General features: G+C 44.7%; 1 long non-coding RNA gene across 2 annotated transcripts; it reads left to right on the forward strand.

Moving 5' to 3' along the window:
• Positions 1 to 7,965: 7,965 nt before the first annotated feature.
• LOC112657769 (uncharacterized) lies at positions 7,966 to 19,701 on the forward strand. Of its 2 annotated transcripts, none has more exons than XR_003135280.3 (4): positions 7,966 to 8,024; positions 10,428 to 10,528; positions 11,556 to 11,615; positions 15,637 to 19,701. It is a non-coding gene; the product is annotated as an uncharacterized LOC112657769 (long non-coding RNA). The 2 variants fall into 2 exon arrangements; XR_003135281.3 differs by having other exon boundaries at positions 10,428 to 10,519.
• Positions 19,702 to 19,967: the final 266 nt, after the last annotated feature.

Below are 19,967 nucleotides of genomic sequence, written 5' to 3' on the forward strand. Positions count from 1 at the left end.
CACTGTCAATTTCACCTGGGGCTCTGATGAGGAACTCTGAAGTGCATGGTTCAAGTCCAAGAGAGCCCCTGTGCCCCTTCACTTTCTGTAGGAGGTAGTTCAGTTTGAACCTCATAACAAGGAGGCCCTACAGCTTGGGGTGCCGCCCAATAGTGAGGGCGGGAGGAGCAGGAGCCAACAGCTGGAGGCACCAGCTATGATACAAGAGCTGGCTGTGGGAGCCGTTCGCAGGTGGTGGTGTGGGAACACGAGGAGGCAGAGGGGCTGCTGGCCTTGCCAGAAGCATATTCAAAGTTTGGACTAACTTTCCTTTATCTCTGAATCCTGTCTCTCCCTCCTGCAAGACAGGTTTTTTTCTCCATTTGCTTTTCAGCCCTTGCGCAATTTATTCAAAAATCTGTCCTAAAGCTTTCTTTGAAAACAGAAGTATTCCTTATCTTCCAAGGCAAACGTTCAGAAAGAACACAAAACAAACAAAACCATGATTAAAGAAGCCCAAAGAACCTCTGTGAACCTTCATTCCTCTTCAAGAATCAGGGGTTTCGCCAACTGAACCAAATAGCTTATTTTCCAGTTTCTCCCTTAAAGTCAGAGTTTCCCCAACTGAACCAAACAGCTTTCTAGGACATTCCCTATTTGGAGGCAACTGAATGGGAGGAAGAAAGCTACAAGTTGCTAATATTTAGGGAGAGAACATTAAAAGTCTTTTACAGAACAAATCTAACACTGCTGGGTGCGTCCAAAGCTGTAGCAACAAACAAACCAAGCACAAATGAACTGGTCCACAAACAAACCAGGTACAGGGCCGACAACTATTGCCCTCTCCAACGAGGTCCGGGAGACAAATGCAAACAAAGTAGTTTCTCCCCAAGGAAAAGTCCAAAGGGAGGGGAAGGGAGTTCCCGGCTGTACAGGCCGCATTGACTTCCCAAACCTTGGAGGCCGGCGACCTGCGGAGGTCTGGGCGCTGCTTGTCCCACCAGCCAGATGCAGGGGCAGCAGGTGCAGCTCCCGGAAGTCAGAGAGGCCCCCAAGGCACGCTCCTGGCAGCTGCTGCAACCTGGAGAATCCCGGTGGGAGGCCGGCAGGCCATGACCTGCTCATGGATAGGTGACCAAATGGTAACTGGGCCCAAGCTTCTTCTGTTTGCCCCCATGACAGGCCAGTTAGTCAAGACTCAAGATGTTGGGGTCAGGTAAGTACTTTGTCCAAAAAGCCAGCACACCGAGGAGATGGTGGGCCATTGTTCCAAAGAACCATCTCCCAGAGCATGAGATTTAAGCTTCTTTTATGTGAGGAAGAGTGGGGGAGGAGAGGGAGTCAGAGTCAAAAGATGGCTGATATCCCAAGATACCTAAACAAGGCCATCTTAACTCCTGTGTCCTTAGTCAGTAGATCTTCACCTACAGGAACCTGGTCTTGTATTTCCTGTAAAGCTAGCATAGTCATTTCTATATGTACTTCCTTATCTCCTCAGGTGAGGTAGGTTTCTGGTAGGAGCAGTTTTTTCAAATCTTAGCTGTAACCTGCCTATGTGCCAGGTTAGGCAGAAGTTTCTAAGTTGCGAAGTTTCTCCCTGTTACACAAAGGAATATTACTCAGCCATAAAGAAGAAGAATGAAATCATCACTTCTTGGTCTTTTGGCTAAGATCAAGTGAAAGAAGAATGAAATCTTGCCATTTATAACAACATGGATGGACCTAAAGGGTATCACGCTAAGTGAAATAAGTCAGAGAAAGACAAATACCATATGATTCTGTTTATATGTGGAATCTAAAAAAGAAAACAAATGAACAAATAAAAAATGGAAAAGACTCATTAATACAGAAAAGAAACTGGTGGTTGCCAGAAGTGGGGGGCTGGGCAAAATACATGATGGGATTAAGAGGTATGAATTTCTGCTATAAAATAAATAAGGCACAGGGATGAAACGTACAGCATAGGGAATATAGTCAATAACATTGTAATAACTTTGTATGGTGACAGATGATAACTACACTTATAGTGAGCATATAGTAATGGCATACAATTGTCTAATCACTATATTGTTCACCTAAGACTGCTATAATATTGTCTGTCAGCTATACGTTAATAAAAAAAAATGTTGAGAGTACATCTCTCTCCCTTTGGACATGGATGTACAGTTTGCCAAATCAATTGCATGTGTCCTAAAACCTGGCTGCTTTGCCATTAGGGAGAAGCAAGCTTTTTCATTGTAAATAAAGGAGAAATTCAGCTTTGAAAGAGAAAAAAATGCTTCACCGCCTCAATTGTTAATTTTGCTGGTCTTTAATAAAAACAAAATAAAATGTAAATCAATATCTTCATGAAGAGGAAAAGGAGCTAGAACCAAGCCGTCCTGGACAAGGAGATTGGTGGATATTGCTTGAGCTGAAATGCATTGGCTCGGATTTAACGTATCGATTAAGCACAGCTCAGTGCCTTCAGCTGGTAAGAATCAAAGCATAAGGCTAAACACTAAATTAGCTGTGTGCCTGTACCTCACAGCAGAGCCAAAATGAGGCAGCGTTTTTTATCCCTGCACCTCCCGTTACTTGCCAAAAAGAATTCAAAGCAAGGAAAAATATGCCTCCCGTTGTTTGGGGGAGGTACAAGATACATTTAAAAATTGATTTATGCTTTAATCGCTCTTGAAGCTTCATTATTCCAAGTATAAGTATGAAAGACCGTCTGATCCAGCAGACTTATTTGTTAATGCACCAATGGTAGCAACAGATGTGCTGTTTTTCATGTATGACCTGATCCGCTAGCTGATTCATCTGCTTCCGTTTTCATTTTCCTGTCATTGATTTATTAATGATGTCTTACTTATCTGTGGTTCTTTTATGGGGTGGGCTTCCTCTGGCATGGTCTCAAGAGAGACGTTCTGTACCTTCCCCCAGCATCAAAAACCCAACCCCCTTCTCCGGTGTTCTTTATCACCGCTCCAGAGATTAGAGACTTTAATCATTTAGTAACTGAAATAACCTCCATGGCTTGCAGAGTTTATGGCCAATTTGTCTTCAGCACACAGGATTCAACTGCTTTTTCTTGCTAAGGAATGGGCTATGCTTGTTATACTGCTTCTCTGCACCGCGGGCAGTCGGTGTGCTGTCTGTAGACCCATTGCAAATACTGCATGGCTCTGGGCAGTTTAGGACTGCGAGGCACGACTTAACATGACCCAGAGAACACATACTTACATGCCTTGGGGCTATTAACATTTTGAGTTGTGTAGAGAGTTGGTGTGGGAACAAAGACGGGAAGGTAGACAAGAATGTTAAAAGCCATTTGCAAGAAGATAAGTAGGGTTGTCCATCCCATACACCAAATGGACTCTTTTTGTTTTCTATGTTAGGAAGAAAAAAAGATAAAAATGATTTTGGGATGTTTGGAAACTTGGGACTCCTAGAAAACCTATGATGTTGTGTCATTGGGGCTTACAAATGCATATTTCGTTTTGTTTCACCCTTGGATCTGAAAGTAATTTTTTGGCATACAGTGAAGGTTTCTAAACTTCCATATATGTTAGTAGGTAGGTTGGGGGTATTAGGCGTCAAGATTCTCTGTCCAGATCTCCTTCAAGCACTCATTCTTCACTTCACACTTTGTGCCAGAGGCTGGCAGTTTTCAGCTAAGTCCTTTTCTGGGACTGGCTCTGGGCTAAGGACAGCCAGCTACCTTGTTCAAGGTCATGCTTCCTTCCCAGGGACAGCCTTTACTGGCTGACTATGTGATGCAGGGCACAAAGGCCTGGCCTTCGTTCCTGTTTGAGATTACCCTGCAAGGCCATCCCAGTGAGGAGCTCCTGCGGGATTAGATGAGGCCTCTGGTATGACCTCATAACAAGTCATGTTCCCTCTCTGCCCGGTATGACTTCCTTTGCTCCCTACACAAGGGTTGAACCTAAGAGCACTTCCATTCCCTCCTAAGCTTTCTATGGGCAAATCTCAGTATCAGACTTTGCTTCCCAGGGAACCAGACCTGTGGCAGCTGGTACTAAGAGTGATAAGGCTAAGTGTGAAAGCCAGAGGGATTCCTTAGCAGCATATGAAGAGACTCATCCACAGTTGAAGGGCAGAAACAGTAAGGTACAAACCCAGGGCTTCTTTATTGAAGTAGCAGAGCTGCAGAGAAGTCTGGGTGTTCAGCCTACACTGGTCTGCTCTGCCAAGGCCAGGACTGGGGTCTTGAGACATGGGGTAGGTATGCCTGGGTTGATGTGCTAGAAAAAAATGTGAATTCCCAGATTCTTAGGAATGCTGTGGGCCCACAGATGTGGCCCATTCCTCCATGTTAAAGGCTAGTGCTAAGGATGGTGCCAAGGTTTCTGCATTGCAAGGCAACACATTCCTCCTCCCCAAATGCCACTCACAGCTCTTAACCCATAGACAAACAGGGAGGGTCAAGTTCCGCCATCATTTGTCAGGGAAAGGGCTGGTCTGGTAAAAGAAGAAAGGCCTATGCTCCGAGGGCACAGTAGGAACTGGCTAACATGCACAATTGATAGGACTGGATCCCGAGAGTGCTAGGGCAGTGGGGGCAGAATACAAATTTGGATAAGGGAGAGTTTATGGATATGGAAATGCTCTCCAGTGATGGAGAATGTAATACCTGGACAAGGACACAGGGAAATGGATTGGCATGCTGCCAGGATGGCTCTTGGAGCTTGGAGAAATTGATGGCTCATACCATTCAAAGTGGAAGTGCCAGAACCACCGTGGAAGATGGCAGAAGGCAGGACCAGGAGACTCAAAGAAGTGGGCATGCAGTAATGGATATTCTGTGTATGGCCAGAAACTCCTTGGCAGATGCTGCTTTCCAGAACCTGGGTACTAACACACTGGGCAAAAGGGAATGCCCAAACATTTCTGACACTGGTGCATGCAGAGTCAGAACTGATTGTGATACCTGGGGAGCCCCCTATAGAGTGTGGAATGTGGTGAGGGGAGCCAAGTGACAAATGACTCCTTGGTCAGGTCCAACTTTCAGTGTGTGCCAGCATCACAGACCTACCAGGTAGTCTCTGCCACAGACCTGGAATGTACAATTGGAACAGATATAATTGGTAGTTGCCAGAACACCCATGTTAGCTCCTTAGCTATGAGGTAAGAGCTCTCATCATGGTGAGGAAAGCCAAACAGAAATTACTACCTTTCCCCACAGGCCAAGATAGTAACTTAAAAAAAAACAACTTTACAACCAAGGAGGAATGGTGAAGTTAGTGCTGTCCCTAAAGACCTGAAGAATGCAGGGGGTACAGGGTGGTTCCCATCATAGCTCCATTAATGAACCAGTCTCTCCCCTACAAAAGCCAGACAGATCTTCAACAGTGAGGCACTGGGGTTGCTGCAAATTCAAGGGAGTAGTAGCCCCAACTGTTGATGTTGGGCCACATGTGGTATCTTTCCTACAGCAAACCAACCTGGTCTTGGTACATGGTTTGTGGCTGCTAATGTGTGCAGTGTGCTTTTTAATTGCAGTCTGAAAGGAAAACCAGAAAGAGTTCACAGTCACTTTGGACGGATGAGAGATTGCATTTATGGTCTTCTCCCAGGACCATGTTGGCCCTTCTACCCTCTGACAGACGAGATGGAAGTAGCACATCTGGGGTTGTGCGCCAACAGGGCCAGAGAGTTCAGTGTGCTCATGAGCAGGTGGCCCAGATCCCCATGTCATCCACAGATGATATCATCTCAACTCTATGAAGGATTCCCTTATGGCCACCTGACAACAAAAAGTAAATGAAGAGTTGCTCAGTATACAGGTACAACCTAGAAATCCTCATAATAGGCTGAGTTTTGTGTGATTCACCTGCCTATCCACAAAAGGCAGAAAGAGGGTGCTCTGAGGTTAGAGTATAGATGGAGTTATGGATGGGGGGAATGTTTACCTGGTTAGTCAGGAGCCTGGGGGTGGGGGGAAGATAAGCAGGCAGGGCAAGGACGAAAAGGAGGAGGAGCCAGCTGGAAGAGAGAATGCCCAGTGAAGATGGGGCACCAGCCTCCAGGATGTGGGGTGTATACCCTGAACCAACAACCATTCAATGGGTGGCTGAGTGGTTGAGCGTCTGACTTTGGCTCAGGTCATGATCCCAGAGTCCCAGGATCAAGTCCCCCATCGGGCTCCCTGTGTGAAACCGGCTTCTCCCTCTTCCTATGTCTCTGCCTCTCTCTCTGAGTCTCTCATGAATAAATAAATAAAATCTAAAAAAAAACAAAAAAAACAAAAAAAAACCAACTCAACCACAACCATTCACTAGCAATGCAGAAGTGTAAAGGTCTGGCCTGCTCACCCCATAATAACTCTGCAGGGCCATCCAGCCCCAAAGCTCACTGTGGGATTATCTGCAGCTTTTCTTGGGATTATATCACTGTCCAACCGCTGCCCAGTCCTGCTTCCTTCACTCCTCCACAGGCACTGATACTGCCCTCCAGCAAACCACCTGCATCAAACCAATAGAATACACAGCACTGGGAACCCAGAGGGAGAAGTGGAAGTGGCTCCACTTTTTTTCAGTATCACTGACCTACTTAGAGAATTTGTGGTTTTTTTGGCCCTGCAGCCCTAAAGCTTTGCATTCTGTGGTTTAGAGATTCCCGGGGGAAAGTGCTTCCACCATAGGACATGGCAAGCACCCCACTAAACCTTGGACTATGGCTTTCACCCAGTTACTGCAGGCTTCTTATGCCAAGAAGCCAGAAGACACAGAGAGGAGTCACTTTTCTAGCCAGGTAATTGACACTTCATCAGGAGGACGTAAGGCTGCTGTCATATGACAGGGGCAAGAGAGACATGATATGGCATCCAGGTAATGTCTTGTTTCCTGATACACCCTTGCCCAGTTTTGATGGTAAGTGGACAGGTGTAGCATCCATGATTCAAGAAGTGCTTGGTGATAAGGAGCTCAGGGGTTGAGGGCATGGGCCACCCACGAAGGCCAGCCGCAGTGGCAAGAGTTAAAGTTCATGCTACTAAGTTTGGTCTTAAAAGCTTCCCCCATACCCCCACCCCACCACCCCCCCAAAAAAGCTTTTCTCTTTAAAAGGGGCCCTTCAGTATCTTGGATGAACTGCCTCCAAAATGTAGTGCAAGAAGGGAGGGGATGGGAGCAGTATGAAGCCTGGGCTGCGGAGGGTGCCCTGTGCCCTGTCCCCTGTCCCCGTCACCACCTCCACATCTGCTGCTCCTCCTCACTCCCCCTGTGTTGCAGGATGACTGGCGTCAGCTGAGTCCCTCTCCAGGACTTGCTGTGAAGAGAGCCATGAAGAGAGCCACCTGGACCAAGGTCAGATCGCCTCTCAGGCAGCCCACATTCAGTGACTGGCCATGCAGGAGGATGAAGATCTGGTCCCCTCACCCCGATTCAGGGCAACTCTGCAGAGCCAGCCAGGCCTTGGGGCTCCCTGGGAGAGGAATGGAGAGCGACTTTGTGAACGCATGGCAGCTGAGCTTCTTCCACTGCCAATCCTACCTCCCTCACTCCTCCGCCGATGGCAACCTCCCCCCTCTCCATAAATCACCTGCATGCAATCTCCATCTTAGGTTCTGTTTTCTCCAGACCCCACCTGAGACCACTGCCGTGTGTATTTTCATAACTGGCATTTTTATTTACAAAGCCCCATATGACTTTTAGCCTGACAGGCAGGCTAGTGTAAGCTAAGCCAATAGGGAACCTGGAAAAAAGAAAGGAGCTATTATCTGGCCTGTCACCTAATAATTCAGTGGCCAAGTCTTGTGTGAGCCACAGGCCCTGTTTATCCTTGAAGTTCAAGATCAGCATCTTCCTGAGGGAGAGGCAAGTGGTCAACAGTGGGATCAGTGAGTTTTCTCTGCACTCCCCCCCCTGCCTTTCTCCTACCCCACCCCCACCACCAGCCGGTCTATAGTAGGGGTGGTGAGAATCTAAGAGAATTCTTAGAGAATTCTAATCTAATCTAATTCTAAAGAGAATCTAAGAAACAGCAGCAATCAGAGGTTGACAAGAAGATTGCTAAGCAGCCGCCCCAGCCCTGAAGGCCAGGTTCTGTGCACATGTTCTTCTCCCCTCCTTCCAACATCCCACACAGAGCTCCGAGCTCCTGCAGAAATCCCCAAGCAGACTTTTCCAGCACATTCCACCTCCTTAAATTCAAGTGTACGACTAGCCACCTTTGTGTTCAGGAATATATCAGGTCTGAAACCTAAAAGACCTCTCATGAGAACCCAAACCTCTTCTCCCCAGCCTGGTAACATGGAGAGCTGATGGCCTGCTCGCAGCCTGCCTCTCCTGCTGCCTGTCTGCAGAAGCCTGTCTGTCCCTGGGGAGCTCCGCTGTGCCAGGGCTCCTCCAAGGCTTGGAAGAGCTGGGATGTTTATGGCCTCGTGTCTTCTTCTCTGTGGTGCCGGGTTTTCTTTAGGAGTCTTCAGGGAGCCCTGAACAGACATGGTGCATCCTCTCCGGTGGACCCCTTCTGACTCCTGTGCTTTGATTCATTTGCTCTGATTTGGTTCAAAATGTTCACTTTGTTTCCTCCCTTCCTTGGCCATCTCCTCAGATCCATCTCTTATTAGCTGCCCGCCTCCACTTTGGGGCCAAGCACGTGCAAGGCCAAACCCGGGGGTTAAATGTTATGGGGACTTTTTTAACTGTCTCCATTTTTGATTCCAGGCTCACTTAATTGAATCGCGAAGTGAAATGTTGATGGTGATGGGAACCTAGCAGCCTTAAGACTGGAGAAAGGATGTGAAATTCAAACTCTTGCGGCTTCTTGCCGGGGGGGGGGGGGGGGGGGGGGTAAAGAATGAAGCCAACATCGTTGGAAATGCCTTTTACCCTGCCACCAGCTCTGCCCAGCTGCAGGGACTGATGGTTCCCAATGGGGAGGTCCTACCAGAGGCTGTCCCTAAGCCACTCAGAACAAGCTGAGTTTAGGCAGGATCCCACATCGAGCGCACATGTAATTTAGAATTAGGTTCTTAAGCTTGGTGGCTGCTGCTGGAGGAGTCACAGTTTACTTAAGTAACTTTCTTTGTGCATGTGTTCCACGTAGCAAGGGGCTGTTGTCCTGGTTCATGAACTTCTCTTTCCTCCTTGGCCTGGAGCTGACATGAACCCCAGCCCCCTACTTTGGCTCCATGACCATCTACTTACCCCTTTCTCTTTACAGAGCTGCATACTGTTTTTATATACACGCCTACCTCCTTCTACCCCAGCTTGAAGCTGCTGTGCTTCAATCCGCATAGACTCCATTACTGCTTACAAGGCATTGCTATTATCCATGTGCTAAGGAATATTCTCTCCATCCAGAGATAACATCCACCAGTTAGACGATTTGGATAGTAATGCCATCTCCGTGGGACCCAAGCTTCCCGTGTTCCCAACTCATTACCTCTGGTCCTGGTCCTCTTCCTGAGAGGCCAGTGCTGTAGCTGGATCATCCCTCTGGTCCTGACCCCTATCAATTCCAGTTTATTGTGATTCCCCCGACATCATGCCTTTGGGCGCCTGGGATTACTTGCAGCTGATCCACAATTGACTTGCAAAGAAATTTCAGTAGGGATAGAATTTGGAAAACATACTCCCATGCAATCTTACCCTGGCTTATATTTTTCAGTTATATACCAGACTGAGTTATGTTTTGACACGAGGCCAATGATAGGTATTTTTTTCCTCACTCTGAACCTTTTGAAATTAGAGATCACGTCACATAAAATGCACACCTGGCCCAAAAAAAGGCCATTGAAATGCACCTGGGAAAATAGTAGCTTAACCTGAACAATTCAAGTAAAAGTGTCTTTATTCCTTTTCCACTTGCAAAAGCTGTAACTTTGGAGAAATCTCATGCCTTCATTTTGTGCCAGTAAAATGCTAGATCTTGAATTCTCGGAGATATTGATTTTACTGATGTGCTAACCATTTCTGAAGGCTGAATCTCTGATATATTTCAGAATCCAGGGGTGGGAAAATAAGAGAGTTTTATCTAGACAGTTGCTTATTTCCAAAATCAGTAAGGCACAGGAGTTAAGTTCTCATGGCAGTGACCCATATTAGACCAAGGGGCCCATCTACTTTTTGTGTGACTTAGATTTTGCGAATATACCTTGTGTCACATTTACCAATTACCTAATGTAATTAGGGTTTGATATGTACCTCCCTGTTGAGAAGATCTAAGAAAAAAATAACATCTTTTGAAAGCTATCATAACTAAATGTTGCCAGAGGACCTATTCTATATGAAAGAGACTGTCTTTAATCCTAAAAGAAATAGAATTCTTTAGTCAAGATATCAGTGGTGCTCTGGGAAGGAATCTGTCTCCTTGCCCTTTCTAGTTTCTCGAAGTTGCCTACATTCATGACCTTCCATCTTCAGAGCCAGCTGGACCGGTCCAGTCCTTCTCATATCCCACCACTGACACTGGCTGTTCTGTCTCCCTCTTTCACTTAGAAGCACTCTTGTGGTTACATCAGTCCTGCCCAGATAATCCAGATCCATCTCCCCATCTGAAGGTTCCTGATCACACCTGCAAAGTCCCTTTGGTGTGTAAGGTAACACATGCACAGGGTCTAGGGAGTGGGATGTGGGCATTTTGGTGGTGAGGGGGTGGCATTACTCAATGATATCAAAGCATAAACAATTTTCCGCATTTTTGTTAAATATATTCATATTTTTATGTCAGAACTTCACTCCTGAGGAAGTTTTAAAGATTGGCTAAGGTTAGTCTGGAGGACCCTCTACTACTCCATTGTTTAGTCACAACTCTTCTGATTTCTTGAGGAAAGAGTAATGTTTTCTGGATCTGAGACACAGAAGACTACATACATTTGTCACCTTCACTTTGCCAGTTGCCCTTTTATTGAATTCTGTAGAGACCTGGCATATTGCCCTTGGAAACTGGCCACTCCTTCAAATTATTGCCAATTGGAGATTAGATGAGAAAGATTATGGGATGTTTGCTCAAAATAGTGCAGCTTGGTTGAAGGTGTATTATAACATCAGCAAATACTGAGAATTTCTAAAGAAGCATTTGTCTTGGGGTTTTAAGACCAAGTGTCTCCCTGCCTGCATTGCTCTAGCCTGGTGATTCTCTTCCTGTCCATCGCTGTTGCTGTTTCTATTTGCAGCGCTATGTCAGTACCAGCCGATGCGAGGCAGCCAGCAGCTGCCCCCGTGCGTTAGAAATGTCCCGTAGCTCACCATGGAGAATCAGGACTTAATTCGTTTACCCTGGCTCCTCTGGGCCTTACCCTGCCAACACAGCTGCAGCACAGCTCCTCCATCTAGAAACCTGGCAGCCATCCCAGCTGGATGCCACCTGCCAACACTTTTCTGAAGACCAGCCAGAGGAGAAAAGAACAGGAGGGCAAGAGGCTGAGGAGGGAGGGAGGAGAAGATGCAAATCGAATAGCATTGGCCTTTAGCCCCCCTAGATCTCATGCTCCCAGAGGTGGTGACATACTTGTATTCAGCGGCCATCAATGTTCTTGCTTGTGAAAGTCCTATTTAGATGTGGGCATGCTTTCCCGAGGGTTGTGAATCTCTGGATTTACCCTAAACTTCCTCTTTGCATTGCAGTTATGGAGAAGTAGGATCACCCCCACAGACTGGAATGGTGGCCTCCCATGCAGAAGAGGGGTGAGTTGGCATTCTTTTGTCTCTTTAACTAATATGCTAATCGTGAAATTATGTACTTCCTTTTCATGCCCATAATGAGCTACAATACTGTCCAACTTTTCTGGGATGAGGACCTCTTGTTAATGTCAAATGTTACAGCCTTCCACATGATGGTAGCTTTTAGTACTTTTAGTATCCGTTGATTCAAAAATAACATGTGAACAAAAGCGTCTGAGTTTAGTACTCTTTTGGATAAGTTTGTGTTTTATTAATCACAAGAATATCTAATAATATTTAAAAACCAGCGAGGACAGAGGCTGCTGCATGAAGTATGTAAATGTTAGTGGAATGAATAAAGACAGTGTTTGTTGGGAATGTAGATTCATGGGCTTCTTTACAATAACACCCTAGGAGGGAGTGACTAACAGAAGAGGGATCCATTGGAGGGAAACAGGGACCTAACCCGCCCAGTTTTGTGTCTGCCTGGGCTGGGTCTGGGAGCAGCCCTCTCAGCTCCTTCCAAGAATGTATATGCCCTGGGGGAGGGAGGTAGACAGCCGCCTCAGAACAGGCCCACCCACAGGAAACCACGTTGTTGAGATCCCTCCTTTCATGGTTCAGAATCCTTCAAAACAAAACTACCCTGTAGGCTGGGACTTCAGTTATATCCTTTGGGTTTATGTTACAGACCTTGCAGGAAAAAGTGACCCCAGAGCAGCTGGGGCTAAGAGGGGAAACTATCCAAGTAGACGAGACTACAGCCAGGACAGCCAGCTCTGGTCCACCCAAGGGACCTCCCCAAGGGACCTCCCCAAGGGAGAGTGACTTCAAGTTCTCTGCTCTCCCACAAATAAGTCAGGGACCAAAGAGGTGTGTGAAGAAACAACCAGTTACAAAAGACAGTGATTCTAAAATATTTAGAAACCAGTAGGGTGTGGTCATACATTCCAGTGTGTTCAAATGGACAGCTAGCGAGAACTCTTAAGATCCTGCCCACCCTAATGAGTAAGCATCAACCCTTTAGTTGCTGGATCAAAGAGGATGAGGGGTTCCAAGGTGGTTGGGTGGTCACATCAGGACTCAGTGATGTGATAACTTAGCAAATGGTAAGAAAACATTTCGATATTTTACAACTGCAAAAGCTACACCTTTGCATGCTGGCTGCTACAGTTATAATCAAGAACTCTAAGTGGCTCATAAAGGGTTTGAGAGCCATGGGGAGAAACTATTGATAAAATCCCATTACTTTATTTTCTCTCACTGTTACAACAAATTAAAACCTAGACTCTCTTCTGAAACAATGAAGCTTCTAGATACAAGCATCTTTTCCTGAGGTGGCAAGGGAAATTAACTCTGAGTTCCATGCCTAATGTGTGCCAGCCTCTGGGCTCAGAGTTTTGCATACATGGCTTCATTCCCCCTCACGACCACCACCTGGGTGAGTAGTTATTACTCCTGTCTTACAGATGAGGAGCCTGGTGCCCAAAGTCACCCATTTGGTAAAGGGTGTATCCGAATTCCACCCAAATCTACCTGATTCCCGAGCTGGTGCCCTTCCTTCCCACCATATCTGTAACACCATAGTTTTGTTTCTTTTGGGTTTTTTTGTTTTTTAAAAGATTTTATTTATTTATTTATGAGAGACACATACACACACACACACACACACACAGAGAGAGAGAGAGAGAGAGAGGCAGAGACATAGGCAGAGGGTGAATAGGCTCCCTGCTAGTAGCCTGATGCGGACTTGATCTCAGGACCCTGGGATCACGACCTGAGCCAAAGGCAGACACTCAATCACTGAGCCACTGAAGTGTCCCAATCACACAATACTTCTGAAGGTCAGCACTACATTTCTCCAGGGGGTTATTTGGGCTATATACTGATCAAACAGGTCCATTGTATTATTTTAACTGCCCCCACCCACCGCCCAAATCAGCTCTTCTCATATAATAATATTCACTTTATTTTCATTTATTAACTGGTATGTCATTAATCAACCTAATCGCATTGAAGTCAGTACTTTTAATGGAGCAGTGCATGGAGCCACATTTAATTTATTTGAAATATGAGCTTATGGCATATAACAAGTCCTTTCGGCCTTAACTTTTTTATTTAGACCTCCTTATTAGCCAAAGTGAGAAATAGTTGAATTAAAAACACATACATGTGTACATAGGCAGAGACATTCCCCAAGAGATAGCAGTTTCAGTAATTCTGAAAGATGTCCTTGGGTTTTCTTCTAAAGCATTTTCCATGGAAATCAATTTCATGGACTTGTTAATGTGGGCAAGTGCTTCATGATAAAGATTACATCCTTTCATGAAACCTTGCCAGTCCCCATTACTCCTCAGCCTTTTTTATCTTCTACTGTTTGTTGATAATGTCATGTTACAAATGCCCATCAAATACAAATCAATAATGATAAATGTCTGTTCCCAATTAATTTTATCTAACATCTGATACACACCAGATTACTAAGTGCTATTGCAAAGCCTTTCTGGTGGGGAGTGAGGGTTTGTGGAACAAAATGTCTTTGTTTCAAATTCTAGCCTTCCTGCCCCTTTCCAGAGTGTGTTCAGCCTCCTGTGATGTGTCCATGATTTCATCCTCCAGAGTGAAAAATGCAAAAGGCCATCATCTTTCTGGGGCTGTGTGTGAGAACTATATGAATGAAAATAAGCTTTGTAATGATTAAATCCATTCTATGTGCAAAAAGACAAAAGTAGTAGCTTTCCTGTTCCATTGGGTCCAAACAAGGAACAGAAGAGTCTATTGCTAATATTTTAGGATTTGACTCAATAGCTGATGGATTGTATTTCTTTTGCCCTTAGAAAAGACTTAAATTTGTATACCCTGGATGGAAAGTATCTTATCTGGACTTCTTATACACATATAACTCTTCAGTTCCCCCTCAAATTCATGAATCAGATTGAATTTCAAAAGTATCCCGACTGTCCTAATTTGATGTCTTCTTTCGTAATGTAATTTTATTTCTTAAATGTATACAATATGTAAGACATTCAAAAAAGAGACAGGGAAAAATATAAAATATATCCCTGTATCCACCACTCAGCTCAAGAAATAAAACACAAAAAAACAAAGGTAAATTCATTTTAGACTCTATGCCTTCTTCATAGAGGCTGTTGCTCCTAAGAAGTTATTTCCAGAGAGCCTAGGGTTCTGGGTACTTGGCTCTGTACCTCTTTGCAAGGCCCCAGAAATGACCCTCACATCTCTGGCCTCCATGCTGTCAGAGTCAGGGACGATCATGTGATATTCGAGGTGGTAGGTTAGCCATGCAATGTCTGCGCCTTGGCTGTGACTTTGGGCCATTTTTCCTGGCCTTGTTGTCAGACGGAAGCATAGCTTCACATAACTACCTCCTCCAGAGTGTTCAGTGTGAGAGCCTCAAATGCTTGACCATAGTTCTGCATTATGGCTGGCCAGAGAGGCCAAGGGGAACTGGACAAGCTTTCTGGACTTGAGATGCACTTGACTTATTGAGGAGAAAGTGGTCCCACTGGCTCCTAAAAACCTCAGCCCTTCAGTGACAGCTTCGTGCTGCAGGCTGACCTCAGGTGGAGCTGGTTCTGGGGTAGGGAGAATGTCCAGCTGTCTCTCCCCTTGTCCTCTTCTGAGCATCATCCTGGCTGGAGGACCATGGACCAGTGCCTCCTCAGGCCCCCATCAGAGATCTCCCTCCGTGGGTCATTTTTGGTGAAGACAGAGCTCAGAATATTAACTGTCTTTAACATTATTCTGGGGACATTCATCTTAGGTAAAAAATAATGCTTTAAGGTCCAGTGATTTTAAAGATAAGGAAAAAAAATGCAGGAAACTTAAGGAGTCATTTGCCCTGTTGCTCCTGCATATTGCAGCCAAATAAACACATTCCCGCACTTATTTATGTTGTAGACCAGTCATTTTTCCTTACACAGGAATCTTATTAAAACAATAAATCAATGTTAACCTAGGTTTTAAATTGGCCCAATATGTTTGGAGAACTTGCTGGTTTAATTTTCCTATTTTTCATTTTCAGTTAACTAATTTAGTTTTCCCAGTTGGGATACCACAACCTTAGCATGTGGATTTATCTTGAAACCAGGAAGCCTTGACATACATTGCCACCAAAACAAAAGAGGAATCCCAGTTCTGTCCTATAATGAGACAACAAAGAAGCATAGATTCAGAAGACATCTATCCTGATCACTGCAAAGTGCCTAAGCCTAGGCTCTGAGAAAGAACACCAACTGCCTCCAAGTTCTTCTGGATAGTCTGTTCTACATTTTCTTTACATCTCCTCAATGAAGGTTTCCAGTGCATCTGTGTAATGGACTGAATATTTATGTGCCGCCACACCAAAATTCATATGTTGAAGCCCTAACCCCGACATAACCATATTTTGAAATAGGTTAGGGCCCTGATCCAACAGGATTAGTATCCTTAAAAGAAGAAACACCATTAGATGCTCTCTTGCTCTCTCTCCCACTCTCTCTCTCCCTCTGTCTAGCACATGCAAGAAAAGATCGTGTGGACATACAGCAAGATGGAGGCCATCTATAAGCCAAGAAAAGAAGCCTCAGGATGAAACTTACTTTGCCAGCATCCTGATCTAGGACTTCCAGCCTCCAGAACTGTGAGAAAGTAAATTTCCATTGTTTAAGCCATCCAGCTTATGGCATTTTCTTATGGCATCCCATACTGAGATAATCTTCCAGCAATGTTTTCCCAGAAACACTGTGACAATTGCTGGTGCCCCTCTACCCCCTAAGGAATGCTAGTGTCCCTACATATGTGTACAATTGGAAAGATCTTGGCTGGCACCTCGAAGGGGCCCATATCACCACAGCTTTGGTGGGTTGCAACACAGCCCAAGACCCCAGAATATGACTGGGTATCAGATACTAAGGGAAGCTTTTTTCAGCCATCAACTCTAGAGGAATGTGTGTGTGTGTGTGTGTGTGTGTGTGTGTGTGTGTGTATCTGTCGAGAGGGGTGACTTTTTCAATGGGGCAATACTAGAAATGTCCTCAAGTCCAGAACTCCACTGGACTTGTTCTCCACCTGAAACATGCAACTAGAGTGTGAATATGGCCTTAGGAAATGCCAGCTCAGTGAGGACTGTATGTGGGGAAGGTGTTCTGTTTCATGTAAAAATCATTAGCTTTAGAGTCCAACAATCCTGGATTCAAGTTCAAGCTTACTACATTCATCAAAATAGCATAAGTAAAGGCTATGTTGGCTCATGTAACTGAAAAATCCAGGGAGTTGTTTTGCTTTCAGGCACAGCAATATCCAGGCACCCAAAAGATGTTATTGGAAATCTCTTTCCACTCTATTTCTCTGTTGGCCTCACTCTAAGAAGTCTTTCTCAGTAGCTCTAGACTCATAGATCCTTAGTACTAAGGATGGGTAGAGGAAGGATAGAGTTTCTTTTCAAGGGGTACAACAAAGGTCTTGGAGAGGTTGCTGATTAGCCAATTCTAAGTCACATATATACCCCTGAGTGGGATGGTGCTGGTGGTAGGGGTGTCCCATTTCAACCTGGAAGTGATGGTACTGTTACTTAAGAAGGGGGAAGGAATCCAAAGCAGGCCAAATCAAAAGATGTCTACATAGACATTAAAGTGCTTTGTGACTCTGGGTAAATTATTTAACCTCTCTGTTCCTCAAGTTCTCCTTTTGCAGAATGGCTACACTAGTACCTGTCACCAAGGATGTTACACATTGCTTAAGGCACGGAATAGAGGTTAACTTTCCTCCTCCTTCCTTTTCCTACCCTCAACCTTCTTCTGGAGGCCTGGGGATGTTCTAGCTCTACCTTGATTGGTATTGAAGATGTCATGCTGTTTCGGGCTGGGGAGCCTTGAGCAGTACAAAAACTTCAGAATCTACTCAATGGGGCTCCAAGGCCACAGGGTTGGTTGCACTTGGGAATGGTGGCCTCAGGGGCAACAGTGGACTCTGAGTTGGGCTCAGCTCTGGTTAGGCTCAGCCCTAGGACATCCAGGTAGGCTAGTGGAGGCCTTGCACAAGACAAATGATGTCTGCACTGGAGACAGTGTCTGGACTGGAGAGCTTAGAACAGCAACAGGTACCTACTTGTCACTGCCTGGAACCCAGTATCAAGTATCTCAGTATATGTCACTCCCCTGAATAAACAAGGCCCTCTAGGAGTTACGTAGTCCCTTTCAGAACTGTAGTGTTTCTCAGCCAAACTGCTGCCCTACTTGAATGGACCTTTATGACCGCTAAAGAATCCTAATGTAAATTTGCCTCGGAAAATGCTTAGGAAAGCCTACTTTAACACACTGGAATCATGTACCAGATCACCTGGAGGCAGGGTTAAAATGGCCATATTTGAGCATGGGAACCCATCCTCTCAGTGTCTAAATTTAAGGTGGCCAGATCAGAGCATGGGATCACCTGCTAACGACTCACACTGGAAGAGGGTCTGGCATCTCAGTGTCCTGACCTGCATTTTAAAGGTCACTGACAGATTCTGAGGAAACCCAGAAGAGACTAAAATAAGCAATGTCACTTACTGAATTTAAGTCCTGTTACCTAGTTTCCTTGGATCCACCTTGTTAATCCTGGGACCTTGACACAGGATCTTGTTTTTGTGGCTGCTGTAGAAGATGCCAAAATAACTTCTGCATGTATCTCCACAGATTTCAACCACACCTTCCCAACCTCAGTCAGAAGTTGTGGAGGTACATGAAATAACATATACAAATATGTTAAGAGTTTTGGTGGAGAAGTTCTATATAACCTGAAGGCAGCATTATAATGAAAGGCAGTGCATGTGGTCACTTTCTCTTTGTGTAGATGGTGGCTCAGGGCAGAGGTTATTTGGGGGCAATGGAAAATTATCCTGGTAATAACTTGGGAAAGGGAATAAACTCAAGCTTCAGAATGGGAGAATGTGCTAGAAAGTTGTTTCAGTATTAGCACTTAAGTGGTGTTGAAACCGTCACCTCCTTCGTAGATGGTAATTTATGGGTAAAATTGCCAGAGGTGGTTCACAAAGATCTTAGAGTAAATGGAGACATACAAAGTCATCACAAAGAAAGATTCATATCAATGGACCTTATTTGACTACTTTGAGGATTTCTAATTTATGTAATTTGGGTCTTTTGTTTACAAATCTATTTCCTCCTTGGGACAGTTTTATTTTGTGTAGTACATGTGGGATTGCTAATCTTTAAAGAGCTTCTTTTGATAGAATAAAGAAAAGCCTCTCCATATACTGTTGGTGGGAGTGTGAAATGGTACAACTTTTTTGGAAAGCGATTTTGGAATATCTAGCCAAATTAAAAATGCAAAAATCCTATGACACAGCCATTCCATTTCAGGAGTAGATTTCGCACTTGTACTGTAAAGGGCTGTGTGGATATATCATACCCAAACCATGGATTCAACCTCAGTCCTCTTCAGCAGAGCACAGGTGAAATAGATTGTGGCATGGCCACCATAGGATACTGTACAGTTGTTAAGAAAAATGAGGTCCACCCATATATGAAGATTTAGAATAATCCATACAATATGTTAGCTGAAAAAAATCAAGGCACCAGTAGTGTACAGAATATGTTTCCATTTATGAAAAAATTGATATGTTGTATGCATAGAAATTTACTGGAAGGATACACCAGAAATTATTAGCAGGCATATCAAGACTGGAGGTCTGTCTGGACCATGGGATAAGCTCACTTTTCATTAGGTCTTCTTGTTCTACTTGGATCTTATTTTCTCCTACTCACGTATTTTTTTTCAACTAGAAAAAAAAACACTAGGAAACAAACCAAGGTCAAGATCATGACTTGAGCCAAAACTTGGCTCAGTTGGTTAAACTTTGAACTCTTGGTTTTGGCTCAAGTCATGATCTCAGGGTTGTGAGATTCAGCCCCCCTCCACACAAAGGGCTCCATGCTCAGCACAGAGTCTGCTTGAATATTCTTTCCCTCTCCCTCTGCCCCTCCCCTGACTTGTGCACATTCTCTCTCTCTCTCTCTCTCTCTCTCTCAGATAAACAAATCTTAAAAGAAAAAAGAAAGTTCTAAACTAAATTCCTTTTCAGTACTGCTTTATTTACTTGTTTCGTATTTAGTGGTTTGTCATTAGTGATTCAATACATAATATTTTTATATTTTATATTACAATAAATCCAAATGTGAGAAATTTAAACAAAGCATCTCTTTTTTTGTTGTTTATCAGATTGCTAAGGTGTTAAAAGTTTGGGGGTGCCTGGGTAGCTCAATTGGCTAAGCATTGGTCTCTTGATTTCAGCTCAGGTGGTGATCTCAAGGTCATGAGATGGGGCCCCGCAGCAGGCTTCATGCTGCAGCTTGAACCTGCTAAAGATTCTCTTTC

The sequence above is a fragment of the Canis lupus genome, chromosome 8, assembly GCF_003254725.2.
Source record: "Canis lupus dingo isolate Sandy chromosome 8, ASM325472v2, whole genome shotgun sequence".
NCBI lineage: Eukaryota > Metazoa > Chordata > Mammalia > Carnivora > Canidae > Canis > Canis lupus.